Raw genomic sequence first — 14,308 nt, 5'->3', positions numbered from 1 at the left:
GAACAAAAATGAAACACCATTTCACACCAATTAGATTGGCAAAAATCAAAGTCTGACAACACTAATTCTTGGCAAGGATATGGAGAAATAGGAGTTGTTTGCCAATATCTTGTAAAAGGGAAAATACTTATCTCCAGCAATTTGACAACCAGTTATATGACCTGGAGAAACTCTGGCATGTTGCCTCAGGAGATATAGGTATGTTCATGAGGCAATGTTAATAATAGACAAAAAAATGAAAAGCAACCTAAATGCTCAGCAACAGAGGAAATGATAAATCATAGTATATTCATTCAGTGGAACACTACACAGTGGTAAAAATGAATGAACAACTGGACCTACATTATCAACAAGGATTTAAGGGAAAAAAAAGTAAAATGAGAAAAGCAAGTTTCAAAATATATATACCATGACACATATTAATAGCTGCTTAAATTTACTAGCACATAAAAAGAAAAGTGCTAGGCATAGTTTTAAGCACCTTATGTAAACGAAGTCATTTAATTTTTACAACAGCCTTGTGAGGTGAACAATTGTATTATCTCTATTTGATAGATGAGGACACTGAGGCACGTAAAGATTAAATAACTTACCTAAGGTCACAAATAATGCCATGTATCATACATACATATAGTTTATTAAAAGGTAAACCTGAAGGATACATGACAAATTCATCACAATGATTGCCTTCAGGAAGGGAGATGAAGAAAGACAGGGGAGGAAAATGGGGGAGAACAAACAAACTCTAACTTGATCAATAATGTTCAAGTAGAGTATGAATTTCTACACTGCTCTTTTAGAATTCTATATGATAGGGCCGAACCCCTGGCTCACTCGGGAGAGCGCGGCTCCCAGCGCCGAGGTCGCGGGTTCAGGCCCTATATGGGGATGGCTGGTGCGCTCATTGGCTGAGCGCGGTGCGGACGACACCAAGCCAAGGGTTACGATCCCCTTACCGGTCACAAAAAAAAAAAAAAAAAAAAGAATTCTATATGATAACAATGATATACATGGTTACTTCAAAAAGTTTGTGGAAAATAGGGCCGGCCGGTGGCCCACTCGGGAGAGTGCGGTGCTGAGAACACCAAGGCCACAGGTTCGGATCCCATATACGGATGACCGGTTCGCTCACTGGCTGAGCGTGGTGCTCACAACACCAAGTCAAGGGTTAAGATCCCCTTACCGGTCATCTTTAAAAAAAAAAAAAAAAAAAAAAAACGTTTGTGGAAAATAGAATTAAAAGATAATACAAATCTTTCCATGAACTTTTTAAAGACCCCTTGTATATCTGAAGCAAAAAAGAAAACATTTAACATTGTATGTGTGGGTATATGGGTGTATACTCCATTTTTCGGTAATTTTATTTTTTAAAAGTTTTCAAAAATAAAAATGTCTCATCTACAAAACAATATTACAACAAAATTAAAATTTAAGCAAGTTCTGATCTTTATATTTCAACTTTTATTTGAAAACAAAAACAACTAAACTGTTATTTATGTATTTACACTTTAACATATATATAGAGAGAGAGAGAGAAAATTTTCACATGGGTCAGAAGAGATAGGTTTTATCAAAGTATACCAGAAATGGTATCTCTCACTATACATTGTGAATCACTCTTTTTAGTGAAAATAAAGTACAGTACTAGTAGAAAAACTCCCTTGATATCACTCTGTCTCTTTTTTCTTGATAGTTTCTCTTCTCTCTCTTGCTTTCTACCTGTTAGTGATTTTTTTTTTTTTTTTTTTTTTTGGTGGCTGGCCAGTACGTTATGGGGATCGAACCGAGGACTCTGGTGCTATTAGCACCACACTTTAACCAACTGAACTAACTGGCCAGCCCTGTTTTGTTTCGTTCTGTGTGTGACTTTATTTATTTATTTATTTATTTTTTGACCGGTAAGGGGATCGCAACCCCTGGCACGGTGTGGTGTGGTGTGATCCACACCACGCTCAGCCAGTGAGCGCACCAGCCATCCCTATATAGGATCCGAACCAGTGGCCTCGGCGCTAGCAGCGCCGCACTCTCCCGAATGAGCCACGGGGCCGGCCCCTGTGTGTGACTTTTAACAGAAGGAAGTAGGAGGAAGGAACCAAGAAAGAGTCACCCATTTTAAGAATAAAAATAACAGCCACAGATGAACATATAAGCAGTCCTTGTGAATATAAGATTCCCCAACCTACAACCCAGTAATGTTCCAAAAATTTGTTTGTAAGTTGGTTGTCTGGAACTCAGAACATATTTTCCCATTAAGAAAGTTACAAGAGGATATGAGCACCAGGAAAAATATACTGCCTGAAGTACCAGGCTATTAGCAGTGAAACAGGAAAAGCAGAGTACACAATATGCACTGATGGCCCAAAAAGGAAAAAAAGCATTCTCAGCCAGAGTTTGAGAGTAAAAAGCATGTTTCATTTACCTTTGTATCCTCCCTAACTAGCAGAGTACCTTGGCATCTCATAAACATTCAAAAGACCATTGCCTATTGACTGATGAATTCCTGAGGAAAAGACTCAATATAGAAGTCCATCAATAGGTGGCACTGTCAACACAGAACAGTTCTGGTATAGGAAGCAAATAGAAAAGACAGGTTGGAGAAAAGCAATGTGCACTGATACAAAACATCCACATATGTAAAGCTATTGCAAGATTGGTACTGATAATACAGAGAATGTCTTCACCTAAATTACCAGCTAATTCCATTATTGTGTACTGCAAATAAGCACTGCATTTTGGATCAGTTTTGCTAACCATAAATCATAACATAGTTTCCCTGTTGGATCAATAATTATGAGGGATTCTCAGTATTTTCTCCTATGACCCTTGAAAATATTTTAATGTCATTTTTGTGATTATAGGAGTAATAAACTGTTCAGAAGTGAGAACAGAGAAAGTACAGACTCTAAAATAAAAATTACCCATAATCCTATCATCCAGAGATAACACGTGTTAATATTTCATGTATGTACGGCCAATCTTTTGCCATTCACATGTGATGTTATAAATAACAACATATTTTTCTATATATTCTGGTTTTTCTCTCAACATTATATTGTACTTTCTTGTGTCAGTGAATATTTTTTGAAAACATGATTTATAACAACTGTATCCACCATATGGGTTATCATTAATTTCACCATCCCCATAATACTGGGCTTTTTTTTTTTTTCTTAAAAGATGACCGGTAAGGGGATCTTAACCCTTGACTTGGTATTGTCAGCACCATGCTCTCCCAAGTGAGCTAACCGGCCTCCCTATATAGGGATCTGAACCCATGGCCTTGGTATTACCAGTACCACTCTCACAAGTGAGCCATGGGCCGGCCCTAATACAGGGCATTTTGACTGTTATAAATTTTTCACTGCAGTGATCATACAGTGATAATTTTTTTTTCACTACTGTAATAACATGCTATATAACATGCTAATCACTTCTTAAATGTAAAGTTCTACACTGCTCTTTTAGAATTCAAAGTGATAATTCAAAGTGTGGAGACTTGCTTGAGTCCCCTCACACCTACCATCCTCCCCAAAATTCTACTGAACAATAAACAAGTATATAATAAAGGAAGAAGTTTTTAGCATCATTTCTTCAGTCATTCTCTTCTACCTCTGTAGGAAAGAGGAAAGTCCCACAAGATAAGTCTCTGACATCAGACAGAGCGAGAATAGCAAGTCACCTTCCCTGCTAGAGCTACTTTTGTTTTCCACTTAGAATAATGAGCTATTGGGCCAGCCTGTGGCTCACTCAGGAGAGTGTGGTGCTGATAACACCATAGGCCATGGGTTCAGATCCCATATAGGCATGGCCAGTTAGCTCACTGAGTGAGCACGGTGCTGACAACACCAAGTCAAGGGTTAAGATCCCCTTACTGGTCATCTTTAAAAAAAAAAAAAAAAGAATAACGAGCTATCAATTTAAATAGGAATAGTACATTATTTATAATACACCAAACATCTCTATCTGTATCACTGTTTAAATAAACTATGTTTTCATAGTAAGTAGAATGTTTAGACAAATTTTGCAAAAAAACAAAAGAATAATGTAACTAATATCACTCCATGGAAAAACAATAAGCTTTCTTTTACAACTCTGCCATAATTTTTATTATTTTTTGATAATGAATAAACAAATGTCATGTAGTCTGTCCCTTCCTTGTTATAGCATCCCAATTATACTAAATATTATTCAAGTTGCCAGAAACAGGACAACAGTTCCAGGAACTTAAGAATCAATAACTATTTAAACCAGTGGTAATTCATGTGGAAAAGTTCAGAACAAATCAGCGTCAGCTTCCTGGCTCTCCTGCACAAATGGAAAATTCATATTGCCTCGCCATTTTTCAAAAATGTAAATTTGCACATGTACGTTTAAAACTCAGGCCAAAATTTACCTATACTTATTCCCAATATTGAGCTGGTGTCAAGATCAATTAACTTTCCTAACAAGCACATTCTTATAAAATTCCACAGTGAAGTAGCTGTATGTTTAATCATTCAGAAAAATAAAATTATGTAACATATATTATATATGATAGTGATGATAGCAAATGGTACTGTGGATTTCTACTGATAGCTGCAGTTCAAAGCAAAATTGTGAAAATAAACTAGGAATTGCCCAAAATGTTTAATTCTGCCCAAAACAAAAGTTCCCATAAAAGAAGCCAAATTCAATCTTTTATTATAAGTTCAAACAAGGTTCAAATGGCTCAGAAATTCTGTATACTTAAGTTTTCAGAAGCTGAATCCCAGAACTACTATAAACAAACTGAATAACTCGCCCAAGAGTACTTATTACCCAATCTTAGGTCCCCCAGAGACTACTTTTTACAATAATCTCAAATGTACTACAATAGATTAGTGTAACCTGGGCTACGTTATTTACAGGTGTCTTTGCCTCCTCCCAAGGAGAGAAGAGGTAGACTAGGGTAAGCAGAAAACAGAATGAGACTATATACACACAGAATAACTGCCTGTAATCTTCTAAGACTGCTTCTTTTACACTTGGGCTATTCTTTTCATTAATGTTGAGTACATTTTATTTTTTATTTTTTGGCGGCTGGCCGGTAAGAGTTTAATACATTTTAAAGAATAACATTCACAGAGTAATACAATTTATGCCCTCATGGGTCTCTTAGCTGGCTGACACGCGTTTTCTCCTCAAATAAATACACGCCTGTTGACTGATGTCTGTCCTGTTATTGTAAACAAGAAACAACTGTCCTATAAGACAAAAACCTCTCTCTAAGGCTCCAGGCGTAACCATACGTTTGAATTAAAAGCACACTAGAACAACAAAAATCTTCCAGCACATCTGTCATTTAAAAGCACGATAATGAAAAGCTGTAGCCGCGACCCAATTTTAGGTCACAGCTCTTTTTCTTTCTTTTTTCTCCTCCCCCAGAAAGCGATAAACTTCAAAGGGAGTGGTGGTGATCAGGCATCGCCACCGCCTCCCCGCCCCCCCACAAAAGACTGAAAAAAACTGGCCAACTTGGACGCCGGCCGGGCTCACAGGGAACCAGCGCCCGCGGGCCGGGGAAGGCCGGCCAGACCACCAGGAGGAAAAGCTGGCCTCGGGGCTCCCCCGGCTCCCCCCACCACCGCCTGTCTAAAATACCAAGCAGGTGGGATTCCGGGAAGCCACCTCCGACTTACGTAACGGGCTTGTCAAAATCCCAGCTCCAGGACCTCCCCCTCCCCGCCCCCGCCCCCACCCCTAAACAACAACAGCCCCAGGCCAGTCCGCAAGAGAAAATCTGGAATGAAAACACAGGAGCCCTCAACGCGTCCAACGCGAAGGCGCGGGTGCTACTCTCCGCACCGCCGCATCCCGGGGCGGACCGAGTCCGCGGAGGACGGCCCGGCTCCGAGGAGCCCCCGGGCGGAGGTCGCGGCCGTCCGCGCCGCCTCCTCGAGCCCGGCCGCCCCGCTCCCGTGCCCCCGGCTGTCACCTCTCCGGGCCGTGACAGTTCCACATGCCACCGCTGCCCGAATCGCCGCCCCCGCACTCACCTAGCTGCTGGCTCCTGCGCGAGCAGCGGGTCAAGCTTGGAGAGAGGCGCCGGATCCCCTCACGCGCGGCGGCGGGACACGAGGGGCTGAATGCCGCGGCGCTCTGAGCCCGCTTAGCTCATCCCCACCCCGGCGCTCCGCCCAGGCCAACAGACTCAGTCAGACGGGTCTCCCCCGCCCCTCGCGGCTGCAGCTGCCTCCTCCTCCCGCTCCCGCCGCCGCGACCGGCGCCATCTTGGCAGTGATGGAAAGGGCGGGGGCGGGAATCGCGCCCACGTGCGCCAATAGCAGTCAGGGCCTGGTCCGAGAGGGCGGGAGAAGGAACGGTTGAGGGTCGTGGGGTCCTAGCGCCGATCTAAAAAAGGGGCGGAGATGGTGGGTTGGGCTGAGCCGCGGTAGCTGGTGACGCGCTGTGCAACTGGGGAAACGCGCCGTGGTTCCCCCTCAGATCGGAGATCCCAATCAGCATCAAGGCTGGGGCGACACGAACAGTCTCTTCCCCTTTCACCACCCCGAGGCACAGGGATCCAGCTCGCGTCAGCTGACCTGTTTCTTCCTTCCTCCTCCGCTCCCCTGGGAGTCCTGAGATTGCCTACCCTCAGCTCGGCGCGTTGGTCTGAGCAGCACCTCCTCCACCAAGGGCGCTCAGTTTCTCAAGGAAACCCCCGAGGGGTTAACAACCACCTAGTAGGTTTCGGTCCCGAAATAGAAGTTCTGGTAAAACGGGGAATTTAGGGGGTTTCTCTGAAAAGTCCGTTGATGAAACACTTATTGTTGACTGGAGGGATGTCGATTACATTGGATTAATTAGATATGGCCTACTTAAATCTGACTATGGCTCCGCATTAATGGCTGTTGGCAAGTGGCCTCTGAAAAATAAGGATAATAAAGGTTGATTAACCCTATAGGGTTGCTCTGAGGTTTAAATTCTGTAGTGCATGTGAAGTGCTAGCATAGTGCCTGAAGTACTCATCAGATGTTAGATATTCCATGGACAAATGAAGGAAGAAGTAGGATCCTAAAAATTTATCTGATTTCAAGTCAGCTTTTCTAGATTGCACAGATTGGGCATGCATCCCTTTTACTAAACAAGTTTACAACTTTATTTCCTACCTCCTCTTCTTCCATTGTATTTATTCACTCAGTCAAAAAACGTTCATTGAAACTCAAGCAGAGAGGACACAATAGTGACGGAAACAGAAAAGGTCTGACTTTAGGGAGCAGCAGTCTGGGGACAATAAACAAATACTTTATCACATTTTGAGGGCAAACACGGTATAAAAGTTATGAAAAGAATTCTGGGATAGCAAATAACAGGATGGTTTAAAAAACAGAGTGGTCGGGCCGGCCCGTGGCTCACTCGGGAGAGTGTGGTGCTGATAACACCAAGGCCGTGGGTTCGGATCCCATGGATGGCCGGTTCACTCACTTCGGAGAGTGTGGTGCTGACACCACCAAGTCAAGGGTTAAGATCCCCTTACCGGTCATCTTTTTAAAAAAAAAAAAAAAACAGCGTGGTCAAGGAAGGCCCATCTGAAGGATGAGAAGCAGCCAGTAATGTGAGAAAGGCCCTGGGGAATATGTTAACCCAAGAGAAAGGCTGTGCAAAGGACCTGCAATAGGAAGGGCTTGGCTATTGGGACTGAGTGTAGTCCATGGTGCTGGGGAAATCTGTTGTGCGTGGAGGAGCCTAGCATGAGACTGGTAAGGGTGTGAGTCCCTAGTCCAAAAAGGCTGAGGAAGACATAGAAACATGATAGGGTTTTATTTTAATTGCAATGGGAAGGCATTGAAGAGTTTTAAGTAGGGAATGACTGTTAGAGTAAGGGAGTTGGGAACAGTGATGTTTGCAGTATGACATCTATATCCATATTTCACGCCCTGTATGGACCAAAGAACTGGATTTAAAGTTAAAAAAAAAAAAAAAAAAAGACCTGAGGTTAAGCCTCTTCAACACTAAGTTGGACAAATTATATATTTTTCAGTTTCTTTGTTGTTAAAAAATGTTTGAGCATCCCATAACATTGTGTACAGGAAAACACTATTTTCACTGAAAATTGTTAAATAATGTAATTTGTTTCTAAGTGTTTCATATGTCATGTTAGTATCTATAGTTGCCTAATCAGTGCTATTTGATGAGTACATTTATTATTTTTATTGATTGTAAGCAGCAATTCATATCATTCTTAGTCATTTTTGCAAAATATGCTTCTAGGATAAGAATATGGACTATTACATAATTTTTTTCTTTTAATTTTTGTGTTGTGTAAATTTTTGATGGTATAATTCCAAATGTATTTTAAAATCTTAGCCTTACATTTTTAAATAAACCTTGCTGAGTATCAAACCATACTTTTTTTTATTGTAGTAGTATACATAACATAAAATTTACCATTTTAACCATTTTTAAATGTGCAATTCAGTGGCATTAGTACCTAATTCACACTGTTGTGCAATCATCACCACTGTCCATCTCCAGAAGTTTTTTACCATTCCAAACTGAAACTCTGTACCCCATTTAAACAATAACTCCCCATTTTCTCTTACTCCCAGCCCCTGTCAACTACTATTCTGCTTTCTAAGACATGAATTATTTTAAACTATCTGGTGAGTTTTTCCCCCGCCCCCCAAAAACAATACATGAGCTTGATGATCAGTAGGATTATTTGCTCCAACTGAAGGGTTCAATGGACCATAACATATAAGTTTAGAAACCACCACCCAAGAAATAAGGATTAGTGTAAGTTTTAGCTTAGATGGCTACACATAATACTAATGAGTACTAATATAGGACCAGTTAATTTTTAGCACCGAAAAACTGTGCTCCATAACCATAAAATATGCTCTATGGTCTTATAAATGTATGTTCCAAAAGGGTCCAGACAACAACTTGCCACTCCTTTTATGTACAACTACTCTAAATGCGTATCTCATTAATGCTATTAATTTTCGTTAAAAAATGATTCCAGCTCTGGGTTAATACAATTTTTAAAATCACTCTTCAGTGAAAAATGGATTGGAAAAGGGTAATAGAGAAGGAGGCATGTTTTTGCCACATTTCAAGTGACCAAGCATTCCATAAAGTGATGAAGTTCAAAAGATCAAGATTTTGACCTTAAAATACTTTGTCAGTAACTTTTTAAAAAGCACATCCTAGATGCAGCACTTTGACTCCACTAAACAGAAAGCTAAATCGCTTTACAATGCTTGAGCCTTCCTCCCTGCTGCGATGTCATCCAGTGTTTTTATGCCCAATGTGAGGGCATGGCTAGAAGCCAGTCAGTGGTTGCAAGAGAGGGAATATAGTAAAAAGGGACAGGAGGAAAGTCTTGGGGGTGTTGGATATGTTCACTATCTTGATTGTGGTAATGGGTTGACAGGTGTATACATATGTCAGACTTATTAAGTTGCACACTTTATTTTTATTTGTTTATTTAATTTTTTGGCGGCTGGTGGGATAGGGATCAAACCCTGGACCTTGGTTCAGGCTGCACACGTTAAATATGTGTAGGCCTCTATATGTTAATTTTACACTGATAAAACTAAAAAACTTTTTAAAACTCCATTTGGAGAGTGTGGTGCTGATAACACCAAGGCCACGGGTTCGGATCCCTATATAGGGATGGCTGGTTAGCTCACTTGGGAGAGCGTGGTGCTAACAATACCAAGTCAAGGGTTAAGATCCCCTTACTGGTCATCTTTTAAAATAAATAAATAAATTGATAAAATAAATAAATAATAATAAAAATAAATTTAAAATTCCATTTGGGACTCTCCCATTCCTTCCCTATTGGATGCAAATGTAGCTTTCATTGGTTTTAACTGTTGCTAGGCCTATCAGGTCAATTCCTCTTTCAGGAGTAGCTTGGTGTATCAAAATATTTGATTAGGAGCAAAAAGCACCCCTCTAGTTGGCAAAAAACTACAACGAATATTTTCATCTACATGACATTTATTACCAATTAAAATATTATAGACACAGTTGCAAGCATAGCTTACAAAATGTGACTTTAAAAAATTTCAGTAGTTGAAAAGGTTTGAAGTTTCTTAATCAAGAAAACAGCTTCTGAAAGAACAATATTAAAAAGCAGTCAGAAACCAATAATATTTTACTGTGTGTTCAGGAAATATCTTTAAGCACCTCAGAGCCCTTAATAGCTGTATCATGAGTTTTCTCAACATCCCAGGCGTATGTCACTATAGTCATGTTTAAACAAACTTAAACTCTAAATTATAAACTTGGGGAGAATGTCATTTGGGCAAGGGATTCTAACAATGTAGACATGAGCCAGATGGAAAAATGTGGTTTATAAATTTTGGCCCATGCCATTTCTGAAATTAAGTCATCTTTTACACCTGGAACTCTATCTGGCTATTTATTTTAAAACACTGTAGTTTGAATGATGCATGAAGGAAAACTATGAAACCAGTAACCGTTTAAAGGACTGGAAGCTCAAGCTGCTGTACAGCCTAATCCTCTCCACCTGTTAAATCTGTGTACCTTAATTGCTGTACCAGAATGTTTGCACATTTTAAAATGAAAACCTGGAGGCTTAATGAAGCAGTCCTTGATATCTATGCTACAGGGCTTCCTTATGGGCGAGAAAACCTTCCATCGGGGATTTATAGTCTTTTAGAAACTCTTTGGATGTGTCCCAAAGCAGAACACACATTGTGAAACTGTATTCATTATGAAAGTGTTAGAATGACATTCCAATGTATTTAATCCTGAAATTGAAATTTATTAGCAATGTGGTCAAATTTTCGATTTATTTCTTAAAAACGCAAACTTGGTGAAATCATTTTTGAAAAACAAATTATCTGAACAACTTTCAAGAATAATAGTAAGAAATGTCATATTAGAAACGACAAATTGTAAACCTGGTGCTTGAGAGGAGTGGCCAAGGACAGAAAGGCTGTAGCAGTCTGAGCTGCTGCTGTCTCTGCCCTTGTGGTGGCCATCTGAAGAGTCTTATCTGTGACTCAGCACTCTTTCACAACTTTGAAAGTTATCACTTCTCAACATTCTCCCCAAGTTAATAATTTTACCTCTCTCAACAATTCCTTATAAATTCAATTTTAACTTTTTAAATTATCTGCAAAGGAAAATTACTTTTAAATACTGTCTTTTTAATAGTTATTGTTCACAATCAAGCATACCCCTTTCTTTAAGTGGTAACTCAATATTTTCATAACTTTTAACAAATTCACTTCAGTCACCATTTATAAGTATAACGCTGTGCTGGGCACAGAAAGAAAACAACGATAGACAAGCACATATTAGAGGCAAAAGGCATGTTCCCAGCCATATAACTTAATAAAAGACTATGACTTTATATGGGAGCCCAGGGGAGGTGAATGATTAATTCTCATGGTGAGGATTGAAAGTGACAAAATAGATAGCATTTAAATCAATCCTGAGAGAACTTAGAGTTTCTATGAAAGGTGAGGACATCATTGTTTGGGGAATGGGGCTGAGGACTGAGAGTGGTACAAGTCAGGAAAAGCTTTTTTTTCTTTTAACTTTCAATCTTTATAACAGATGTAATAAATGAAAGAGATGCTTGTAAATTATTCCAACACTTTTGACTCTTTTTGGGAGTGGCCAAAGGTTCAAATAATTTGGAAGGATGGATATCTGTGCTGACTTGCAGGAAATATGAGTCAGCTTTTTTCATGTACTCAGCACTGTTGTTACAGCTAGGATATTTGGGAAACATGAAGCTGAGTAAATCAGACACCATAAGCCTTTTATTTTTATTGATTGGCCCAGACATGCTTCCCACAAGGATAGACAACAGGGACACCCTTTTTATAGCCAAGGCTTGAGGAACCCTGCCAGCAAGGGGAAACACCTGCAATTGAAAAGAATAAACTTAGAAAACAAACAACCAAAAAGAACTTGTTTTCTATATAATCCCTAAGAGTAGGAGACAGACACATCATGAGTCCTTACCTCTCTCCTACACTTCAGGATTGTGTATTCAACTACCCTCAGATATCTCAGTCCCAAGTGCACCCGAAACTCAACATTTTCAAAGGTGAACTCCTTACCTTTACCCCAAACATGTTACTCCTATATTCTCTAATTTCTTGAATAGTACCCGCCATCCACCTAGTCACAAAAGTCAAAACCTATGAGACATCCATTCCTCTTCTTCCCTCATTCCTTGACACCTAATCAGTCATCAAAACCAACTGATAACACCTTCTTAACATCAATAGTTTCCTTTCTCTTCGCTCCATCCCTATTCCCACTGACCTAATTCAAAACCACATCTTTTTAAAAAAAAAAAACCTAAAATTTTACAGCAGTCATCTAATTGGATTTCTTATCTCCTGTCTTTCCCTCTTCAATCCATCAATCCTTGTGTTGCCAGGCTAATCTTTCTAAAGAATAAATATTATCAGTTGTTCCAGACATAGTTTAAAGTTCCTAGATTCTTTCTCTCTTTTCTTTCTATTCTTGGTGGAAATTTCATTCATGTTTAGTCTTGATATTACCTAAGAGGAGCAGGGCATTAGGGCTATGCCTCTCCTCTGCCGCGCTTCAGTATGGTAGAGACAATCTCCCATTCAGAACACTTTCAGATTGAGAACATAAGTCTCTTAACTGAGAGAAAGCATTTAAGTCTCTGCTGCCAATAAAAGTACCTTGTTTCCCTTTCCACACACGTGTGTACAAAGAAATGAATCAGTCAGATATATCAAGCTAGTTACATCAAGGGCAAAAACTCTAACAATTAGCTTAGTCAAGATTTGGAGAGGCCGGCCCGGGGCTCACTCAGGAGAGTGCGGTGCTGATAACACCAAGGCCACGGGTTCGGATCCTATATAGGGATGGCCGGTTGGCTCACTAGCTGAGCGTGGTGTTGACAACACCAAGCCAAGGGTTGAGATCCCCTTACCGGTCATCTTTAAAAAAAAAAAAAAAAAAGATTTGGAGAACAATAAACTTTTAATAATAAAGATTTAAATTTAAAATAAAAAAGATCTCCAAAATCTCTTGTAAGGTAATTATCCTGTTAACTAATCCCCAAAAGCTATTTTAGGCTCTCTCATGTCAGCATCACTTCACTATTTCCTAAAAATGGATATTTACATTCTCTTCATTCTCCATTCATAACCCTTCAATTTTTCATATTTGGTTGTAATTATTTTAACAGTATCTTTAGTAAATATAACCTTACTGATTTAATAGAATTTAGATGTTTTAATAATAACTTACAGAGTTTAAAATTATGCTAAAAGGAAAACCAAAAGAACTTAAGTTCAGATGTGGCTGTGTTTTATTTGAATGTATTGGAACTGAAGTGAAAGAAAGACTTTTGGAGATGGCATGATAGGGCAGGCCTGTCAAACTGCTGCCCACCTGTGCAATACTGTCTGGAAGGCAGTGGATACTACAGTTGAAGAAAGGAGATCATGGAATCCTTGATGATGGGCTGAAGAGACTATATAATGATACAGGTCATCTTTAACTAACAATGTGCTAAAAGGGGACGGAAAATTAGTAGCATTATGAAAAAAGACAAGACAATATTCTGCCATTTCAAATTCTCCTGATGATCACATAAAGTAAGGCTCTGTTTGCTACCAGGCTAGGGCCATGAGTTGAAATACTAAAAGTAATAAAAATGGTCATCAGTTGCAAAAGAAAATCCCAAGGGTGGAGTTCAGGTAACATGTAGGGCAATTACACAAGGGTAGGGTTAAATGGTTTGGGTTATAGAACAATTGAGGAGGGGCAGGCAATCGGAAAACGGATTTGAAATTTATCATCCGACCCACATGATAATGGCTTTATGAGAATGACACTTTCATAAATTAATTTCAAACTATTCTAATTCAGAATATAGGATTTTTGAGCAGGAATAAACCTCAGAGATCACCTAGTGATTATTTCATTTTCAAAAATGTAACCATTTGCCCACTTGTGACCCGTCCAAAGTCATATACATCCGATAGTGTGAGAAGAGCTAGAACTAGAATTCCAGATTCCTAGATTCCTAGTTCTTTACTACAAAAATACCAGTCAATTCTGAGAATTCAGTATTCCAAACTCTCCATGAAGTAAGCTGGATACATAGGCAAATCCTTATTTTGTAAATGAAGAAACTGAAGCTCAGAAAGGTGAAGTGACTTTTCCCAAATCACACAGCTGGACTAGACCAGAGCCAGGACCTCACAATCCCCGGGTCTGTTGTTTTCTGCCAAATCACACTGCCTTGTGGATTCAAAAAAGTGAAATCTTAAATGCCATGTGCCTAGGCACAGAATTCACTCCTTCTATG

The 14,308-nt window shown here is 39.6% G+C and overlaps 1 protein-coding gene across 9 annotated transcripts in view; it reads right to left on the bottom strand.

Moving 5' to 3' along the window:
- The window catches only part of DENND4A (DENN domain containing 4A), a 142,489-nt gene extending 136,258 nt beyond the window's left edge, over window positions 1-6,231 (bottom strand). For all 9 annotated transcript variants that reach the window (XM_063092163.1, XM_063092167.1, XM_063092168.1 and 6 more), the window contains exon 1: window positions 6,015-6,231. The gene's annotated coding sequence lies outside the window, so the exon portion shown is untranslated. The remainder of the gene's footprint in view (window positions 1-6,014) is intronic.
- Between the last annotated feature and the right edge of the window lie 8,077 nt (window positions 6,232-14,308).

Source organism: Cynocephalus volans, chromosome 3 (assembly GCF_027409185.1).
Source record: "Cynocephalus volans isolate mCynVol1 chromosome 3, mCynVol1.pri, whole genome shotgun sequence".
Taxonomy (NCBI): domain Eukaryota; kingdom Metazoa; phylum Chordata; class Mammalia; order Dermoptera; family Cynocephalidae; genus Cynocephalus; species Cynocephalus volans.
This window is presented reverse-complemented; position numbering and strand designations above follow the sequence as displayed.